Genomic DNA, 22,599 nt, shown 5'->3' with positions numbered 1-22,599 from the left:
GGATCAGAATGAGTTCAGTGGCACCTTTAAGACCAAGAAAGCCACCCACCTGAAGCCACCCACCTGACAAGTGGGGGTGGGGTGGGGTGGACATGATAGCAGTTTGTGAACTTATGCAGGGGTAGTAGGGCTGCCAAGCCCCCGGGCCTGGTGGGAATTCTCCCACCCTGGAGGTTCCCAACCCACTGGCCCACATTGGACCGGTGGGGGGAACTTCCCCCGATGTTGCTGGAGTGATGATGTCAGGTACCATAGAGTTTTTCCTCCCAAATTGCTAGAGCATAGAGTTTTCTCAGAAATGTCTAGAGTGGCCAGCACATGGCATTGCTGGCACGATGACATCACTTCCAGATGATCTCATCACGCCAGCAACATTGGGGGAGGCCACAGGGGACTTGGCAACTCTAAAGGGTGGAGAAAGTGCCTGTCCAACAACACTTAGAGGCACCCAATAGTCATGAGAAATAAGACAAAAGGAAATAACTTCATAACTTCAATACTTCATAACAGTAATGAAACTGTTGTATTTACTGCCAGAGGCATAGTGAGGGCCATGAGCATTGATGACTTTAATGGGAGATTGGAATGATTAATGGAAAATAGCCCCATTGATGAGTACTAGTCATGATAACTTAAAAGAACTTCTTCCAAATATTGGTAGTGAAGAGCAGCATCAGGGGAAGGGGCTTTGGCCTCTATGACCCGTTTGTTGGCTGCTGTGAGAAACAGGATGCTGGCAAAGAGAGAGTTGTCTGACTGAGCAGGGTTCTTATACATTGGGTGTATCATGTATATCATGCAGCCAGGCCTGATTGGCTACTTAGTGGGTTATGATGTTATCCTGATTCAATTCATGGTTTTTCTTTCACTGTGATCACAGTAAAGACATGGGTTCTGTAACCTGAAGAGAAAAAAATGGGCTCTGAAGAGGTAGCAGAAAGGAAGCAAACAATGAACAAGCTAAAACAGTGAACAACATGCTCCAAAATGGTAAATATTAACAGTTCTTTTCAAGACATATTTTGTATCCTGAAAGATATATTTTTGGACTGAAATGGGCAAACATTTGATGTAGCCTGAGTGAGAATCAGAGTAGAAAACTAAATACATTAGAGCCATTTATGAACTAAATGAAGTACAGTGTGTGCTATTTGTAAGGTTAAACAAAAAAGAAGCATTTGCCAGGTTTTTCACATAGTTCTAATATGTCCTAAATCTCACAAAAGATGAAAGCTTCTGCTTGAAACATACATTGTTAGACAAATTTTGAATATTTAACCATGCTTTCTGCAAACAAAATTATTTTTTAATGTTCCATTTTATGAGGATCAAGTCTAATACTTTCAGGAGGTGCTTTCAATTGCATGAACAAATTAAAGTGGGATTAAGCATCAGCTGTTGTGTCTCATTGAAATTTCAGCAGTTACTTGTGTAGGCAGGAGCAGAGAAATTCCTGTTCTTGCCCCCCATTGTCTACCCTTGCTGTGGTAAGCAGAAGGTGGTGGGGAGTACAGGGGCTGGAATGGTATTGTCCAGAATTGTGACATCATTTCTGGTTGAGTAAACCTAGAGTTTAAAGTAAATCCTGAAGTGGCCAATGACACAGTGATGTCAGTTCTAGTTTTGTGGCCAGAAATGATGTCATGCCATCAGGGGCACTGTTCCAGTGAGTCATCAACTCCAGAAGTCTCCTCAGTGTTGCCAGCCTAGGGCAACCCTGGCAACATCTAGCTTTGTGGTAGTTTTGCAGCAGTTGCTGTTTTGTGAGTCAGCAGAGACAGATTATTTCCAGTTTGCAGCCATTTTTCTATCATAATTTGAAGGCGCTCTGGAGCAGAATAGCCTCCCCCCCCCCCAAAAAAAAAATCAAACTGGATGGAGCTAAGTTTCTTTACTTCACACATTCGAAGTTTTTGTACATAGTTATTTCCCAATAAATATTTTAAACACTAAAGTGTCTATTGTAGGCTTGACCTCTCAACATAAGAGAGTTATTGAGGTATGGTTCGGCCCCTCCCCAGCCAAGCCGGTTTGCCGGCGCTTAGGCTGGGGGCCGTCTTTGCCTCCCTGGAAGGAGGGAGGGGTGACATCACCCGACATACGGGTGCTTGTCTTGGGCGCGGAGCCGGGGCTAAATAAGCCCCGGCTCCCGCCCTCTCGGCACGAAGTTCCTTTTGGCTCTCTGGTGGGAGAGCCACGTGCGTTGCGATGAGGACGAGGCTTGGTCGGAGAAGACTTCGCACTTCGGGAACTGCTGGGGAAGCGCGGCGACGGCGCCTGCGGCAGCTGACGGCACTGGCGAGGCTGAGCTGGTTTTTTTTTTTTTGTGCTTGGGGGCAGCTGGGCGCTTCAGTAACGGGAGTCTGGTAGCGGGCCAGGGCCCGAGCGGGCAAGCCCGGCGCGGCGTTTTAGGCCGGCAGCGGCTTTCCGAGCGGGAGTCCAGGGCGTGCCCGGGCCTGAGTGGTCGGGCATGGCGCAGCAGTTTTGCACCGGCAGCGGCTTTAAAGGAGGGAGTTCGGGGCGGGCAAGGCCAGCGCAGCGTCCTCAGCATTGCAGGTGCTGTATTTTGGGCGGCAGGGACCCGCTGTCACTCCTCCCTCTTCTCTGAAGCGCGGGAACGCGCAGCGGTCCTTTGTGAAAGGGCGGTTCGCAGGCGGGGGGCCAATTCCTAGGCTTGCCTTTATTGGGCGGCCTTGTTGGTGCGTGCCTTTAATCAATTCGGGCCCTCTAACGACGCGCTGCCTTTTTGAGCGGTATTTGAGCTGTGTGTGCTCTGGTGGGGGTGGATACTGACTGCCCCCCCTCTTTTCTAGCCCTCGAGCCCGCCTGAATTGGTTGAGGTAGTGACGTGGTGTTGGGGCTCGTTTTTTCCATCACCCCCCTCCCCCCCAATCCACCTTTCCTTTTTTCTTGGGTGCGGGTGGCCTGTGGCCTAAGGCGGCTATTTTGGGCCAGGTTGGGCTTTTGGCCTTCTGGCTGGGTGTCAGGGGGACGCCACCATCGCTTAAATTTTGGGGGCTTGACTGGGCTTCTGGCCGGTTGGTGAGAGTCTGGGGGGACGCCTCTCTTGCTTTCAACCCTCCTTCTGCCACATTAATTGGGCAGGGGAGTGCACGGAGGGAGCCTTTGAGCGTGGGTGGGTAGTCACTCCTTCCTTTTGCCCTGTGCTCATAGAGGCAATTGGGATGGCACCCAAAAAAGGGCAGGGCAAATCAAAGGGCAAACAGCCCGCCTGCCCACCCCGTGGGCGGGGCCAGCAGCAGGCTCCAGTGGAGGAGCAGGGGCAAAGTTGACGGGCGGTGTGGTTCATATTAATTCATAGCAGGGCCTCTGTGGTGCGGCCAGGATTGAGGACATTATCATGGCGACTAGGAAGGGTCAGGGAGTGTCCAAGGGCAAACAGTCTGCCCGCTCGTCCCGTGGGGGGGGGGCAGCAACCATGCCCTGTTGAGGACCCAGGTTAAGGGGTGCAGGTCTGGTTTGCCATCATGAGCCAACTCAGGCGCTTGAGCAGCAAACGGTTGCCATAGGGGCTCTCACATGGAGGGACGTCCCATATGGAAAGTGGGGGTTGGAAGAGTTGGAAGAGCCCCTCGACGTAGAGTGTTAGAGCTGCAGTACTGCAGCCCAGGCCCTGCTCATGATCTGAGTCTGATCCCTGGTGGTAGCTGGGTGTTCAGGTAGCCGGCTCGAGGTTGACTCAGCCTTCTATATTGGAGCTGCTTGGGGTCTTGCTTGATTTTTCTCTCCCCTAGCCGGGTCTGGGGCTTAAGGGTGCATTAACCTTCTGGGCTCCCATCCACTTATTGTGTCAATAAGGTTTGACAGGGGAACTTGAGACTGGCTGGGGAGGTGTCGCACATTTTCTGCCGTGGGCCTGGCTGCTGGTTTGAGGCGTCCTGATGGCACCCATGAAGGTGCAGGGCAGGTCTAATGGCAAACCGCCCGCCCACCTGGCCTGGGGGGTGGGGCCTGCAGCTCGGTCCTGCTGAAGAGCCGGGGCAGTGGGAGCTGGTCTGAAGGGCCATTAGGGGCCAGTTAGCGGCTTTTGTGCAGTACAGAGTTGCCAGGGGTGCCAACTTTTGAGATGAAGGTGCTGGCCCGCTTGCCTGCTTTGTAGGGAGGCGCACCCGGGCCCGAACTTCAATTGGAACCGGACCAGGGCGGTGGCGCGCCTGGCGGCGGAGGCCAGCAGACCCTGAGCGGGGCTGGAATGCCCTTGGTATTGCTGGTAAGCTCCTGTTCCTGCAGATGCTGGGGTGGCCTGCGGTCCTGTTGGAATGCCATCCCCCCCCGGCGTCGGGGGGTGGGGCTTGGGGCACTGGGTGGTCCGTTACTCCCGCTGAGCGGGGGGTTCAGGGCCGCCTTGGGCTTGGGGCAGGCAGGGTGTGGCCCCCTATGGATCCGCATTGGGTAATTCTGGTTTACCGGTTGTGGGCCACAAGCTGCCATGGCAGTGACACCTGCTGTTCCTATGGTGTTGTCTCCCCCCTGGTTTTTTGCACTGGCGTGGAGCAGTGGTATGTACATGTTGGGGGGCATGGCCTAAGCACGAGGGTCTACTTTGCGGTGCGGCTCACGCCTCCTCTGCCTGTATTGGGCGAAGCTGTGGCCTGGGGGGCAGGCGCCCCGTAGGGGGAGGTGGTAGCAATCAGCAGCCCCCCTGGAAGGGGGCCCAGCCCCATTTGACTGAGGATACTCAATTGATCATTGAGTAAGTTCCCATGTGAAGCGGATGGCCAGTATCTGCCCAAGGTGTCTCGCTTTGGTGTTTTGGATCCCTTACCAGGGGCCTAGGGCCAATCTTTAGCTGTAAAAGATGGGTCTTGAGCACGTAGTTAGGGTAGGAGCGCCAAAGAGCGCCAGGTAGGCAGGGTCTTAGGACCCCCTTTGGTACGCCACCTGTACCCACATTGTGCGTATTTCCCCCGGAGGTGGTGCCTAATAAAGCGCCAGGGGAATATCGCCTCATTCTTCACTGGTCCTACCCAGAGGGGTGTCGGTGACTTATGGAATTATGTTAGGTTGAAGTACACTTCTTTTGACCAGTCGGTTAAAGTACTGTGTGGTTGGTGGTGTTGGGGCAGCGTTGGCAATATGCCATTAAGGCGGCGTTTCGCCTTTTGTCAGTTCATCCCTGGGATTATGAGTTCCTGGGGTTTTCGTTTTGAGAGCAAATCTACATGGATCGTACCCTCCCGATGGGGTGCTCGGTCTCCCGCGCCGTATTCAAGCGCTTTGGCTCCTTGGTGGAGTGGGCGTTCTGGGATAGGACCGGGTTTAATGACATGGCGCACTATCGGGGCGCCTACCTTTTGTCGGTCCAGCTGGTACAAGGTGATGCGCCTGGCTCTTACATGCTTTTCAGGAGTTGGCCATCAAGCTGGGGGTACCTTTGGTGTATGAGAATACCGAGGGGGCCCAGTATGATGCTTACATTCCTTAGGCATTGAGCTCGATACCCACCAGCAGGTATTTCGGCTGCAGGTGAAAGTGGCTGATTTTAGGGGCCGGTTGGCTGCGTTTAGTGGGCAACGCAAGGTGTTGCTGCTCTAATTACAGTAGGTGGTTGGTCACCTTAACTTTGCATGAAAGTGCAAAGTTTCAGGTGTATTTGAGGTGTATTTGGGATGCCAGGAGCACCCGCGTTGGACAGCGGGTCGGTACGGTCCCGCCATTTTTGGAATTTTCCAATTCTAGGGGCAGTTTGGCTTTGGGGTGAGCTATTCGCCGACCGGTTTGGGCTTGTTTGGGGCTTTAACATGGCGGTAGGAATAGTTATCAACCCCTTGACCTTTAAGTCATGTGGGTGACAAACCTGGTTAGGTTATTCATACTTTGTTACCTCCGGTGGAACAGTTGGTTCTTGGTAGGGCACGTGCCCGGAGGCTGTAATGGGCGGCGAACGCCCCACCTAGCCAACAGTTGTGGTGCTTTTGGCAGCTCGCCCCGGAAGTTGACTCGCGGCCGACGCGATTCCTCCCGGATCTCTGGTAGTTTGGGAAGCTGAAGCTGGTAGGCATATCCAGCTGGCTTTGGCACCTAGTACCAGAGGGGATCATAGTAGAGCGGCTTCCCTATTCAGGTGCCGCACGAGGCCGTGGTGTGGCAGGATTACTGGCCGATTTCGACGGCTCATATTATGTAATCCAGCGTGTTGAAGAGAGAGAGGTTTGGAGTTGAGGTCTATTGGGGACCAACTGGCGGCGTTTGCCTTTATTGGTAAAGCCCATGGGTTGGCTGAGAAGACCTACTTGCAGAAGGGTATATGATATAGAGGCTTCCCAATTCTGGGCATTTGGGAGCACCGCGGGACCACATGTTTATTGGCTGGTTCTGTGGCACGGGTTATGCTGTTCCCCTTTCAGGACCGCGATGCTTCATGCGGCCTTGTTGATGGCCTGTTTTGGGCGCTATGCATTAGCTAGTTAGTTGTGCAGTCTAATTACTGACACTGCGGGTTGGGCGCCCCAGGCCGGGATGTCAACATTGGTTGGCCTGCGGAGGGCGGCAACCTTGTGATCCACGTGCGCCCTTTGGTTGCCTAGGGGGCATTTTTGGAGGGCGGAAGTTTTTTATCGCCTCCTGGACATGACTTATTCTGACAAATTTTCTGTTTTTCAGGTGCTGTGGCTCATAGTCAGAGGCAGCGTGTTCTCATCTGCGCGCACAGCGGGGCGTTCCAGGCGGCCCCTCAAGCCATGCGGTCTCCAACAGGCACCCAGCTGGGTTTCAGCGACGGGGCGGTTGGGGAAGGGCTGGGTCGCCGGGGGCCAGTGTTGGCCGTAGTGCGGAGAGAGATGGGGCGCCTTCTCCGCACATCTGGGTCTTTCGCTTGGGCGGTTTCAGGGGAACACCTATGGCCTAGCACCAAGTGTGCAGGTGGTGTGTATGAACCGCAGATGGGCTACACGGCTCGGTGCGGGGACTACAGATCATGGAACAGCCTCACCTGAGCGTATCTTTCCATGGGGGATTGACGCTAGCACAGGTGGTGAATGGCTCGGGGCCTGGCCGCTCAGCAACAACCTGAACCTGGCGGGCTTGTGCTGGGGACAGGGTGTTCGCCCTTTGGACAAGGCGGGGTCAGGGGTGACCCCAGGGCTTGTCCTTCTTGGCTGGTCCTGGTATGGTCAGCTAGATCGCCATGAAAGACTTGGAGGTGCTCCCTTTCACCTGGGGGTGATAGAGCGCGCTAAGCGCAAGGCCAATTGGGCCGTGTAGAAAGCCTTGGAGAAGGGCTTGGGGTTTTTTTCTCCCTCATCCGGCCATATGGGTCGAGGACGCCGACCTATATCGGCCGGATGGGGTTCATCTTTCAGAGTTGGGTAACCGGGCCTTTTAGAAGAGAGGCGGCAGGGTTTGCGGTCGGCTCGGGGCCATCCGTTGGGGCGCTAATGCCTAAGCAGAGGCTTGGCATTGGCGGTGGCTGGAGGAGGTTTGGCCACAGGGTTTTCCAGGGGAGCACCTATGGCCTAGCACCGTTGGTGCGGTGGTCTGTATGAACCGTAGATGGGCTACACGGCTCAGTACGGGGAATGCAGATCACAGGGAGCCTCACCTGGGTGGATCTTTCCATGGGGATTGATGCCAGCCCAGATGGTGATGGCTGGAGGCCTGGCCGCTCAGCTACAACCCGAATATGGCAGGCTTGTGCTGGGGGCAGGGTGGCTCGCCCTTTGGACAAGGCGGGGTCCGGGGTTGACCCCAGGGCTTGTCTGGTTCAGGTTTTCACCCCCTGCCAGTTACAGTTGTTAATTGTTTAATAAAGCGGCCCGGTTTAAAACCCAACACTTGTGTCTGCCTCTTCATTCCGACTGGGGGGGGCAAAGTGGTTAATGTGCTGTGACCTGGAAGACTTAACTTGCCACAAACTCTCTGAATGACCTAGGACCAATCAAGATCTTTTGAAAAAAGTGCAGAAAAGGGCAATTATAAAGATTAATGGGTTGGAACACTCTCTCTGAAGAAAGGTTAAAATGTTTGGGGCTCTTTAGCTTGGAGAAACGTCAACTGAGGGGTGACATGATAGAGGTTTACAAGATTATGCATGGGATACAGAAGGTAGAGAAAGAAGTACTTTTTTTCTTTTCTCACAATATGAGAACTCATGGGCATTCAATGAAATTGCTCAGCAGACAGGTTAGAATTGATAAAAGGAAGTATTTCTTCACCCAAAGAGTGATTAACACATGAAATTCACTACTACAGGAGGTGGTGGCAGCTGCAAGCACAGACAGCTTCAAGAGGGGATTGGATAAACATATGGAGCAGAGGTCCATTGTGGCTATTAGCCACAATGTATTGTTGGAACTCTCTGTCTGGGACAGTGATGCCCTGTATTCTTGGTGCTTGTGGGGGGACACAGTGGGAGGGTTTTTAGTGTCCTGGCCCCACTAGTGGATCTCCTGATGGTGCCTGGGTTGGGATTTTTTTTTACCACTGTATGACACAGAGTGTTGGACTGGATGGGCCATTGGCCTGATCCAACATGGCTTCTCTTATGTTCTTATGACCTAACTTACCTCACAGAATTGTTGTGAGTATAAAATGGAGATGAAAAACAGGCTCACTAGAGGGAGGGCAGGACAAAAATATAATCAGCAAACCAACACTATGTGGGTGTGGTCATTAGTCAGTGGACAATATGTTTGGGGCAACTAGTGCAATCCTAGTCACAGGTATACTGTTGTAAATCAGTTAAAGTCAATGGGTTTAGGAAGGCTTGTTAGGATTGCACTGCAAATTCTTAAAAAAAAAAAGATAGCTACTTGTGAATCTGGCATGAACTAAAAAAAACACACACCCTGTCATTAATTTTTTTTTGTTTGGCCTCCACTAAAAGGTAGACTAAGAAATTAATAAAATGGCCTATCTCTAAGCAATAAGACCTAAATAGGGGGCCCTATTAAAATAAAATGCAAAAATACTCTCTCTCTCTCTCTCTCCCTTCAGCAAGCAAACACAGCTATTTCCCACCATAGGAGATAATTACAAGACATGGCAGCAATGTCTGACAGTATATAAGCTATCAATTACAATGCTCAGTGAAGTGTTGCAAAGTCTTTTAAATTAAGATTTAGTGCAAAGCAAACTTCAAAAGGTGATGCATTTGGCTAAGAAACTTGGATATACTGTAGAGCAGAAAAGCTATTTGTTGTGTCTGGCGTTCGTCCCGGGAAGTACAGCACAGCGCCTGGAAGGGACGAATGCAGCCCGCCTATGACGATCAGTGGCGGGAAGTTTAACTGGCCAGGATTGGACCTGACTAGGAAGAAGGTTGTTCCTGGAAATGTATATAACAGGGGACCTGGCCCCGCCATGTTGTCTTTGTGATGTACTCGCTAATAAAGCATGTTGCCATCTGAACATCTCCGACTTCAGTACATTACACTGGTGACGAAGGTGAGATACCGGTGAGCAGAGAGCAGCCTACAGCGCTCTGAGCTCTAGTGCTTACATGGCTGAGGCCATGGCTACAGCTCTTGGACAAACCTTACCGGCATTTGACGTCACCATGACTTATAGGAATCATGGGTGGACCAAATCAACTACTGTATAGAGCTGCACAAAATGGAGGCAGCGGCCGAGAAGAAGGCACTTCTCCTGAGCTCGTTCAGGGTGGAGACCATCCAGCTGATGAAGTGACTCATTGTGCTGACCACCCTCGCAAGGACAACCTATGACCAGCTCGTCAAGGAGATGATGAACCACATGGCATCATAACCGTCCCGTCTCACATGCATTCTACATGAGACAGCAGAGACAAGCTGAGTCTGCCACCGAGTATCTTGCAGAGCTCCGTGGATTAGCCCTGAGATGCGATTTCATGGGGGACCTGGAAGAGATCCTGCTGGACCGTTTTGCGGTTGGAGTCTGGAAGGAAAAAATGCGCCAAAAGTTGCTAGCATGCGAGGACAAAAACATTGACACACTTTTCCTCAAACAATATGAAGCCTGCTACACCAGTGGCTGCCCCCTCCCCCCCCTTAGGAAACATTCGGCATTCCTTGGGGGGCGGATCTCTAGCCGCCCCCTCGGGGACTGTTGCGTCACTCCCCCATAAGGAAACACACGATGTTCATTTTTTTGTGTGGGCAGGGCGTGCATGTGTGGGCGGGGCAGCTGTCACTTTGATGATGATAGGGGGTCCCTAGCTACTACTCCTGTACTCACCTTGTCTCCAGATGCCTCCTATCTGCAACAAAAAGCTACCTGGATTTTCCTGGTAGCATTCCCTGAATCAGATGTAGGTCACTTAATCGGCTGCTGTCTGAAAGCCCAGGGCCGACTCATAAGTGGAAGAGCTGTGCGATTGTGCCATGCCGTTTCTGGCAAGGCCAGGTGTTTTTTTCTCCCCTAACCTTTCTCTGAGGTGCACTTGTGTGCTTCTCCAATTGAGCACACACACTGGGGCTTTTTTTTAAAAAAAGACAACTCTTTCTGCAGTGGGTCTGTGGTTGAGCTGGGCTAGCAGTGTGAAAGGGCAACCACTGACCGCTGCCGAGATCCTGCCTCTTCAGCAGCTGCTGTCTAATAGCCAAGAAATGGTTCAAACTGAAGCGGATTTTTTTTATAACAGGATAAACTTGTGTCAATTTCACAGCATGAAACCGGCCCCAGATTTGAATCCCCACTCTGCCACGGAACTTTGCTGGGTGGCTTTGAGCAGTCACACATACTCAGGATGTGAGAATAAAAAGGAGAGGCCAACTATATAAGCTGCTTTGGAGTCACCATTGGGGGGGGGAATTGGGGGTGTAAATGAATCAATAAATATCTTAGGCTTCAAAGAGGAATCAAGAAGCAAAGATGTTTCAGGCCTCAATTCCCATTCCCTATAATCTCCATGGAGATTTCCCTCTGTGGTGAAGTGCAGATTTCCATTGTAAGGACTGCTTGTGGTCTTCAATGGCAGAGGGTGATTCTGAAGTTCCACCTTTGCTGCTACAGGGAAGCCAAAGGACAAGGAAGCATGAGGGTGCCTGTACTTTCCATGTCCCCCTGCACCTTCAAACCTCAGAAGCCACTCTACAATGCAGGATTACCCCCTCATCTCTGTGTCTTAAAGCAACCATCTTTGTCATTCACTGTTGGAGGGATAAAAAAATCTCTGTGGCACAACTTTAGAAGAACCAGCAGTACCTCAAATCACATAATTCCTGGATGTGACAGGGCGCTCGTGTGGATCTTGCTCAGAAGTATTGTTGATCATAGCATGCACTGTGTTACACCACGGAGTATCAAGAAGATGGGGGAAATGACAGAGTCCCAAGCAGGGAAATGTTTTACTTGTGTGCTCTTGGTTTGATAAAATGAGATCTTCATAAGGAGAAAGGATTCTTAGTAGGCTGTCCCATGTGACAGTTCTGCACATGCCAATTAGTTTGTAGGTAGCTGGCAATTTGCATGCCCTAAATATTGATGAAGAAAGGTTGGAACTGACCCCAAGATACAATGAAGCAATTTTGCATGGGGTCCCATATTAATTCGGCCCCTCCCAGCTGATCAGTGGGTCGGCTAATGAGGCTGGGGGCCATCTTTTGCCTCCCCTGGATGGAAGGGAGGCAGAGGTCTTTACCTGGCCATTTGGATGCTCAGGGGGCGGGCACAGGCTAAACAAGCCAGCCCCAGCCCCTGTGGCGCAGTTTTTCACCACTTTTGGTCCACCCTCCTGCCCTCGTATTAGTGTAGGCATAGGCTGGTCACCAGTTGAAGGGGCCGGGTAGGAATTTTTCACCCCTAACTAATTGGCACAGTTGGGGGTGTTTTTTTCCTACCCTACACTGGTTATACTGGGTGCTGGCAGGGAAATGGTGGTGCTGTTAAATAGGTTGGTCACTAATTGTTGTCAGTTGGGCTCGTGTTAAGCATGAGTATTGGTGAGCACCTGGGGCATCGCACCTTGTAGTAACATCTTATCTGAATTGGCCATTAAGCTTTTCGGCTTGGGGCCTGAATCCAGGGGGACTGGGGATCCCCTCACAATGGGAGTAATCCACATACCAGACTGTATGATTTGGGGAGGGTGGAGCTCCATTAAGAGGGGATCAGTTTGGCTCTGCCAGCCGAGTGGGAGCCATCAGATTAGCTCATACCTGGGGTTGGGTGCTCATCCATAACAGGTCAAGGAGGTGGACAATGGACTGTCCCCTGGCTTGACCTGACCCATTAGTTGACCCTTGCCATTTATGTTAAATTAATAAAGTGGCCCTTTAATTCCAAACCTGTCTCTGCCTCATCATTTTGACTGGGGGAGGGCAATATGATAAATTGTAAACTGCTTGAGAAATGCAATACAAGTTTGCATTGTAGGAACAGTATATAGTATGCAGTTCTTTTGTTAGATATTATGTGAACGTTTATGTTAAAATGAAAAGAAAACTATCCAAAGTGCAAAACTAGAACTTGACCTCAGACTCTGAACAGATCATCCTGACTCTGAATTTTTAAAATATGTTTTGGAACCAATGTTTTCAAGAGAATGCTTGCAAAGCTTTGGGTTTGTTTGTGCCCCTGTACAAAGTTGAAACACAACACAGAGAGAGAAAAAGTAAAGTATCTGTCATTTGGCATGAAAAAGCCAGCAAAAAATACCTTTGTTCGTACTGTTTGTACTTGCGTACTTGAGTTGACGCAATGAGTGTTTCATAAGAAGCCAGAAAGTAGGAGAAAGTATTTTTACAAAATAGATTGTCATTTCTTCAAGAAGGTAAAAAAGATTTCAGTGGGTGATTAACAGAAAAGAACAAATTCTTTTAGTACAATAGCTTTAGAGTGATGGACTGGTAGTTAGTGACTGCAAATACATTAGAGATTCACTTGACAAATAGAGCAGCATATTCCTTCTGTGATCATTACATTGCTGAAAAGGTTTAGTTACACATGGAGACAATTAGGCAAACTAAAATGTTTTTGACAGGTCTGCAGAAGGCTGCCCCCCCCACCTTAGGAGGTTATGACAGTAAGGAGACTGAGGCATTTGGAGACCGTGCAGTGGTCACATACTTTACATACCCTGAGCAAAAGGGAGGGAGCAGCTAGTGAAGGCTGACACACCTCTTGTGTGACATGCTCCCTCCCCCCCAGGTAGTCATTGGTGTGTGAACAAAAATCAAAATGGAAACTGACAGTAGTGCAGCAGCATAGCCTATATGGTATAGTGGTTAACAGCGGCAGCCTCTAATCTGGAGAACCAAGTTTGATTCCCCACTCCTCCACATGAAGCCTGTTAAGTGATAACCTTGGGCCATTCACAGTTCTCTCAGAGTTCTCTCAGTGCCAGCTATCTCACAAGCTACCAGGAGCCCCTTTTCTCCACACACAGTGTGTGTGCTCCTTGGAGCCTGCCTTCGCCAATGGAAAGCAGGCTCCATGGAGTGCACACACTGCCGGGCCGCTTTTGTATTCCACAGGTCAGTACAGACCCTGGGAATGTGAAAATGGATGGTGCCTCTGCAGCATGCTCCTTGAAGCCTTGCAGGCTCTGAGGACTGGAGTGCGCAGGCACCACCTGGCCACTTTCGCATTCCCTGGGTCTGTAGCACAAGGGAAACTGATCTTTGGAGAGGGGGCAGCCTGTTTATCTGCTGCTGTAACTGGCCGTTCCCTGCTGTGAATTAACATTCTTTTTGTGTCAGTTGAAGAGAAGGAACAGTTACTGTTTTATCTCATGAACATATCTCTCACAGTTTACTGTTTGCTTCATTGTTTGCTTCACGGCAATGTTGTTTGTGTGTATGTGGAGGGGGAGAAGAACTGTCCTCTACTTCCTACAACAGGCCCTGAGAAGAGGCAGTAGTGATCAGTAAGCCCACAGGAGAATCTGTCATCAGAGAACTGTCTCACTCAAAGGCCAGTGGCCTTCTGGTGGGGTTCTTGCTGGAAGGGCCGGCAATGGGCGGGGGAGAGCAGAATCAGCCAATGGCACACCAGAAACATTGTGAGCTAATCCTACTTAGACCACATCCAACGAATGAAAATTCTCCTCAACTGTTAATGGAAATGCTTGGGTCTCCTCTTTTGGATGGGGAAATTAGCAAGAGGGAGATTTAGGGAGAGCGAATTAGAAGCATGGATCTTTTCACCTATGATACGAAGGTCCAGTCTAAGGAAAGAAAACACTCCACATTGAATATATTTTACAGTGTTTACTAGAAATAATGTAAAAAGGGTACAATCATGCACACAAGCAATACAATACACACAAACAAGAACTAAGAAATATAGGGGTGATCAATAGAGAGTTATGGGGTTTTGGTTGAAGTGGGTAATACTACCTGTCCTGTAGTGCAGAGATCCATTGATGCAGAGATTGATTTAGAAATTGAAGATGGAGACATGCACTACCATCGTGCCATGTCTGAGGGTCCCCTTACTTAAGAGTAATGGGAGGGGGAGGGGACAATCTATCTATATATGCTCAGACTGAACATGGAGGTGTGGCTTGTTCTCATGTTTATAATCTTTGGAGGGGATGAGGCCCTCCCAGAAAAGGGGTTGACTTGTGGTGGGCAGTGATGTGTCTTTCCTGGGTACCTGATTGAGTGCCCACCTCAAGTCAATGAGTAAAGCTGACTCTGGTCACCTGAATGGATCTCCAGGCGAAAACAATAGTGGGGCTGATTTAGTAATGTTTGCCTGGATGGGTTACAATGGGTCAGAGTGAGTTTTAATTCTTAATTAATATAGGATGACACCCTGAGGAAGAGTAAATGTAAAAGACAAAGGATTTATATAGTGACAGACATTACCACAGCTGTAAATAAGGAGGAGGGTTGATGAGTCAGGAAGGTAGCCACATAATCAGATGGCTAGAGGTGAGTGGCAGAAACAACACTTACCAGCAGAACCCATGTCTTACCACTCAATTGGGAGGGGGAGAGCAGCCAGTACAGGACATGCCTATGTTGCAATCCGAGCCAAGCCTAAGCATGTTCTCTGCTGTGTTACAGAGAGTGTTCCTTTTGGCCTGTTTTCTGATCAGTCTCCATTTTGTTTCCTGGTCTTGGGGTCCCCTTAGCTCAGAAGGGGTACCTTTTTGAAATAGGCAGTGTCTCCTGGCCACACAACGAATGAAAATTCTCAGGTTTACCACCACGGTTGGGCTTTTATTTATTACTTTTGTTATTGTTCATGGCTCTTTTCCCTTGTGTCATCCATTTCCATGATTCTCTCTTGGTTGCACAGCCTCCAGATGAAGCCTGGGCACCTTCTGTAATTAAAACTGATCTCTTTTTTTAAAGGGGTCCAGAGGTGAACCAGGAAATTACAGGGCAGTCAGCCTAACATCCATCTGAGGCACATTAGCAAAAACTGTAATCAAAGACAGAATTATTAAGCACATAGAGCAGGGCTGGCCAATGGTAGCTCTCCAGATGTTTTTGCCTACAACACCCATCAGCCCCAGCCATTGGTCATGCTGGCTGGGGCTGATGGGAGTTTTTGGCAAAAAACATCTGGAGAGCTACTGTTGGCCACCCCTGACAGAGGAACAAAGCCTACTGAGGGAAAATTAGCTTGGCTTCTGCAGTGGGAAGTCCTGCCTCACCAACTTTCTGGAGCTTTGAGAAAGCAAACAAGCATGTAGACAATGTTGACCCGGCAGATATTATATATTTGGACTTTCAAAAGGCTTTTGACAAGATTCCTCACCAAATACTCCTGAGTAAACTTAACAGTCATGGGATAGGAGGAGAGTTCTCTCAGTAGAGGGGAGTAAGCATTCCATAAGAAATTATATTAGGGCTGGTACTATTTAAATTATCCATAAATGATCTGAAAGTACGGGTAAGTAGTGTAGTGGCCAAGTCTGCAAATAACACAAAATTATTCAGGATGCTGAAAACCAAGGATTGATTGATTGATTGATTGATTGATTGATTCTTTGCATTTATATCCCGCCCTCCCCGCCGAAGCAGGCCCAGGGTGGATAACTGTGAAAAGCTTCAGGAAGATCTCTATAAATTGGGTGAGTGGACAATAACGTGGCAAATGAAGTTCAATGTTGGTAAATGTAAAGTGATCTACATTGGAACAAAAAAACAAAACAAAACACCCAGCTTCAAGTATAGCCTAATGGGGTCTGAACTTGCTGACACCAAAAGGGGAAAAGATCTTGGAATCAAAATAGATTGCTCAATGAAAGTGCCAACCTAGTGTGCTGCACTGTTAGGGATCACTAGGAAAGAGATTGAAAAGAAAACAACCAATATTATGTCCCTGTATAGATCTGTCAGAACTTGTAACTTGCCTAGATTGACTGTGTAGAGTTAGCATAACTGACTCCATGTTGAAAAAGCCTACTAACACATTGCCTTTGCATTCATGCCTACTAACCAAGTGCTTTTGCATTTCAAACAAGCAATAACCACTGAAGGGTTACTGATAGCCCCTGGGAAACATCTGCAGGTGTCCTTTGAAGCCGGCATGCCAGGGAAAGGCAGCGGGGTTCCTTCCTCCGCGTCTGAAGATAAGGGGCCTGGGAACAGACAACTGTCTCCCAAAGTGTGAGAAAGGGTTTTATTGTTTGTGCTATCCATGTATAAAGAATGTGCCGATAGTCACACAGGCTATCAGAGTCAACCCGCTTCTTGCCTGAAACTGAGTTCTCAATAAACGTTGTAACTTTTGGAAACAAAGTCCTGCGTTTCTTTTGAAGTTCTCCAGTTCTGACAGTAGTGTGGCCTCATTTGGAGTACTGTGTACAGTTCTGGTGACTGTGTCTCAAAAAGGACATTGCAGAGCTGGAAAATGCCAAACTAGATGGACCATTGGTCCATCCAGCAGAGCTCTTCTATGGATATCACTTAGTGGGATTGCCAGCTCTGGTTTGGGGAATACCTAGAGATTTTGGGGGTGGAGCCTATAGAGTTCAGGGTTTGGGGAGGGGAGGGACCTCAGCTGGTGTAATGCCATACACAATCCACCCTCCAAAGGTGCCATTTTCTCCAGGAGAACTGAGCTTGGTCATCTGGAAAACTATTTAATAGGAGAAGTTTTCCACATGCCACCTGGAGGTTGGCAATCTTATTACTTTCCCCAGAGGAAATGGCTGCCTTGAGTGTGGACAATATGGTATTATATCCTGCTGAAGTTCCCCCCTTCCCCAAATGCCACCTTGCTGAGGCTCCACACCCACATCTCCAAGAATTTCCCAAGCCAGTGTTGGAAACCCCAAGGCACTGTAGTGTGTAACCTTTGGATAGGTGATGGCTGGTACCCATTATGGCTGGTGATGTGGGGACTGGGTAAATAATGGCAGATGGAATCAGAGCCATCACTAGGCAGGGCCAGCTAATTATGGTTTTGTCCCCATAGTCTTCCCTTGAAATGCTACTAGTAAACATTCAATGCCTGCAGTACAGGCATCCTTAATACTTAACTGAGCCCTATTCAGGTGCCAGCCTAGTGCAAAAGTGTATACATGCATTCTCTGCTGTGGTTTCCCATAATAAGACTTGGAAGGCTGAATTATTCAGGTCTTTTTTACACAGGTAATATGATTATACTGTAATGAAACATTTCAGAAAGATGCTTTGGTAAAGGGATAGGCACTGTGTGGTCTGTGCTACTGCGTCTATGTACTGTCTATTGCTATGATCTTAGTCTGTAATTTCTGCACCATTTAACATGTCATGTTAATGCTAATGCTCTGTTTCAGTTTGGGCTCAACTCTGTTTTCAGATTTCTGTTAGTTTTCAGATTTCTGCAATCCAAATATCTATTATACTATTTCCTGGATGTTCCATTTCTGTTGTGTGATCTGCCTTGAGTCTCAGTGAGAAAGGCAGACTATAGATGATGCAAATAAAAATAACCCCCCCCTCTCCTTAGCTATTTTTATGAATATCCAGTGTGGAAGACTAATTCTATCACATGTCTTGGAGGGCCATCTCCCCTCTTCCTCCTCCTCTGTCAGTACTTCCAAGGCTACTGAGGGAAAATGGGGAGATGGTGTATGACATCAGTTCTGGTGAAAAACTGTGATGCCATTACATCAGGGCAATGAGCTAAGATTTACCCCAAACTCTATTTACCAGAAGTATTGCATGGTGGCACAATTACTCCGGGAGGTTGGGGTGTGTCATGGCTGAATCTGGCAGCCCCATATGGCCACCTTTCCAAAACCCCACTACTGAATACACACAAAAAAAATGATGAACAGTGGAGGTCTCAGATTGATCTGGAACTCACCATAACCCTATATCGTGAATTAATTTTCCTGTGTCCTCCCAAACTTGCAGAATTTCTAGTGTCTACATGGGTAGGTCCGCAACTTGAGAGTGCTACTTGACACAGCAGTCACCATAGAAAACCAGAAGGCAGCAGTGTTTTAGTGTTTTTCCCCAGCTTTGGTTGGTGCATCACCTGCATGCATTGCTGGTTCAGTGAGATCTAGCCGTAACGATTCATGCCTTAGTAACATCTACACTGGACTATTGCCATGTACTGTATTTGGGGTTGCCCTTAGAAAATGTTCAGAAGCTGCAACTAGTATAGAACGCTGCAGCTAGACTGCTGGTGCGGGCAAACTATCATGAGCCTGTGACTACCGTACTACAGCAATAATACTGGCTACTGATCCATTCCTGAATCCAATTCAAGTTGCTGGTCTTGACCTTTAAAGCCTTACTTGGCTTGGGAGGGACCAGGGTGTCTGAAGGACCACCTTCTCCCATATGTTCCTGACCAGGAATTAAGATGAAAGGGAGAGTTTCTCCTGACTGTCTCATCAATTGAAGATGTGCACTTGGTGGGTACATGCGAGAGGACCTTTTCAGTGGCAACCTGCAATTTATTATTTTTATATCCTGCCCTTCCCACCAGGTGGCTCAGAGCGGCTTACAACATATAAAAACTAACATATAAAAACTAACATAAGAATATAAAATTAAGCATAAAGGTTAACATTTCATAATTTACATAGTTAAAAAACTAGACATTTATCACGGTTATAAACTTAAAACATTAAAACCATACAGCGATCTTACAGCTACACTCAGTTCAAGTTTCAGTGCCGGTTAGTTGTGGGCCAGCCAGAAGAGGACTGTCTTACAGGCCCTGTGGAATTGAGCAATGTCCCGCAGGGCCCTTACCTCTTCCGGCAGCTGGTTCCACCAGGAAGGGGCCATTACGGAGAAGGCCCTATCCCTTGTAGTTTTCAAACGGGCTTCCTTTGGCCTGGGGACAACTAGGAGATTTTGAGTTCCCAATCTCAGTACTCTCTGGGGAATGTATGGGAAGAGATGGTCCCTTAGGTAGGCAGGTCCTAGGCCATATAGGGCTTTAAAGGTAATGACCAGCATCTTGTACTGAACTCGGTCGAGTATTGGCAGCCAATGCAGAGCCCGGAGTCCCGACTGGATGTGCTCCCATCTTGGGAGTCCCAATAACAACCGGGCGGCGGCATTCTGCACCAGCTGCAATTTCCGGGTTCAATTATGGAACAACTTCCCCAAGGAGATGCACTTGGCCCCCTAACTTTTGGGAGATTGTTGAAGATGGTTTTATTTAGGACTCCATTTGATTAAGTTCCTAGCAATCATAAACTGTGATTTTAAATTTTGCATTTAATGTATTTGATTTCATCTGTATTATAAACCGCCTTGAACTCCATGAAGAAGAAAAACAGGTAATGAATGTTTTAAATACAGTTTACACAAATTCTAATGTGGCACTACTCAAAACCTATAGTTTAAATAAATAGTATAATTTCAGCAAATGTTTTAAACAATTAAATAAATATGATCCTGATCCATAGATTTAAGAATCTACAAATAGGGCCATGTTGAGAATTAGATATATTGATAAAGAAATGTTATAGACTAGGGGTATTAAACTTATTTGTCATTAGGGACAGATTTGACATAAATGGGATCTTGTCAGGCCAGGCCATGTATGTCATAAAATGTAATGACAAGTGATGGAGATATAAACTTTATAAAGGACCCAGACAAACACAATTATTTTTTTTCTTAAATTACAACCATGCACAAAACATTAGCATTCCTGCATTATTTGTTTATTTAACAGTCTTTAATAACTGACACCTCTTGCTTTGAATTATTGCATCAAAATCTGGAGACAATGGGTGAAATCACACAAGAGATTTGGCCTGACTTAGCTATACCTCCCCTCTGGATTTAATGTGCGTGATCACATGCACACACCTGCCCCAAGTTCCTGCCCATCTTTACCTCATTTTAGGACAGGCTGGGACTGGATTAAATAGCTATCAAGAACTTCCCAGTAGCAAATAATTAAAACACACACAGGGCACGTTTCCCAGCTGTCTGAATAGCCGGGGTGCAGAGTGCACCCACCCTGCATGCACAGGAGCAGTCTGAATGCTCTTCTTGCATGTGTGCAGCCCTTGCCTCTCCTGGCAGCAGGACAGGGGCTGTGTGATTGCTGCAGCAAGCATCAAACAGCATCAACTTTTTCAAAGCTGGGATACTGCCGTGCCAAATTCCCAGTATGATCTCACCCAATGTCTGTGCTGTAACGAGTATGATGTTCAGGTGTGTATCTGTAAGCTGAAAACCTACTTTTGATTTATTGACAATCAGGGCTTTTTTTTTAAGTAGGAACGCACAGGAACGCAGTTCCGGCTGGGTTCGTGTCAGGGGATGTGGCCTGATATGCAAATATGTCCCTGCTGGACATTTTCTACAAAAAAGTCCTGTGTGAAACAATGGTGATGCCAGGGGTGTGTGGCCTAATATGCAAATGAGTTCCTGCTGGGCTTTTTCTACCAAAAAAGCCCTGTTGACAATCATTACAAAAATCTCATGGTTAGCACTCTGAGCCTAGGACCCAGCAGAAATCATGAAATGGCTGGGCATTGTGAACTTTTGTACATAAATTGCTTTATGTGCTGATAAAGAACATGTGAAGGCATTATGACAGAGTACAGGCTATGTGTTTGTCTACAAAACTAGTCTTCCCGAGAAAAACTCTTATGAGGCAGTACAAGATGGGAGACAGCAATGTATAGTGGTCAGTATCAGCTTACTTATATGGAAAGTCTAGGTTAAAATCCCCATTCTGCAAAGCAAATGTGCTGGGTGAACTTGGTCTGGACACACATTCTCAGACTAAACAACCTCACTGGCTTGTTGTTATTCCTCATCTAAGTAGTTTGCATTGGTTTTCTACTGAGAAAGACTGGATTGTGAGGACATGAATACAGTGAAAAAAGAGGAGGCAAGGTGGAGGTGAACCCAGTTACACCCAAGAGAGCTGCAGCATAATGAGTCCAAAAACAATAACACACACACTGTAGCTGTAGCAAGGCTCAGGAATGCTCATACCTTGAATAAAACTTTGTTGGTCTTAAAAGCGCCACTGGACTCAAACTTTGTTTCACACATACACACAGAGAAAGAATAAGAAGGGGAGGGGAAGGGGAAGGTGGACCCAACTGCACCCACTAGAGCCATGGCAAAATAAGCCCAACAAAACACATACAGAGACTGTTGCAAGACACAGGAAAGCTCATACCTTGAATAAAAGAGGTCTTTCTATCTCTTCTGTTCAATTGAGGGAGCAAGCCAAAGCAAGATGTGATGCAGCAGCAGCTCCAAATATGGAAGCAGGAGAGAGCCAGTTGCTCATGGGCCAGATATAAGCCCTGCAGGAGCTGGTTCTGGCCCACGAGCTGTATGTTTGACACCATTGCTGTAGACCAGCACATTTGGGGTTATCCTTCTTTAGGACAACACAATTTATTTAGTTCAGTTACAAGATGTTACTTTTTTTTGTTCTTTCAACATTACTTTTCTCTGCATCAATCTAGGATATGACAAGTAACGTCATCTTTTGACCCTGGTGGATAAATTGAATTGCCCCCAAAGAAGGGAATTTTAACCTGGAACACTTTGGCCTACAGCATTTCATTCTTTAATGGAAGCAGATCGTATCAATAAAACCAGATAATGGCCTTTCAGCTGCGACTTCACAGTCTTCTTTCTTCTCTCTGAACATTTGCAGCCTTTTATTATTGGTGGCACTCACTGCAAACCAAAACAGAATCATGCATAGGCAGAAGGTCTTTGGGAACATGGGGCTTTAAAATGTAATAAAATGAGACAGAAGTAGCTGTAATTGTAACCCGGCTTTTCCTTCCAGTGTTTGTTGAGAGTAACTTGTAAAGTAGATAATCCTGGGGCAAAATGTCCTCCCACGATGCGGTATTACTGCCCAGTTCCATAAATCCACTTGAATGGTTGATATGTAAACACTAGGATGTACCATCAGAACTAAAAAGGCATACTGTGTTGGCCAGATACAGCAGGGTTATACAGCTCTGACTCTGTTAAACATTTGTTACTTTTAATTAAAATAAATGATCAGATGATTCATTGCATCAATGAATTTGATAATGAATTGCCCACATGTAGGTTGTAGGATGCCATGAAGCAAGTTAGATGCAGTCCTGCTACAAACATGACCTAAATTCCCACAGAGGGATTAAAAATGGGTGCAGAAGATGATCCTAATGATGATGGGGCCTGTGAGCCTGGATTCATCACAACATAGGGTTGCCAGCCTACAGGAGGGACCTGGAGATCTCCCGCTTTTACAATTTATCTCCAG

Source organism: Heteronotia binoei, chromosome 4, assembly GCF_032191835.1.
Source record: "Heteronotia binoei isolate CCM8104 ecotype False Entrance Well chromosome 4, APGP_CSIRO_Hbin_v1, whole genome shotgun sequence".
In the NCBI taxonomy this organism is placed as follows: domain Eukaryota; kingdom Metazoa; phylum Chordata; class Lepidosauria; order Squamata; family Gekkonidae; genus Heteronotia; species Heteronotia binoei.
The sequence above is the reverse complement of the archived record's forward strand: the minus strand, read 5'-3'. Positions refer to the sequence as shown.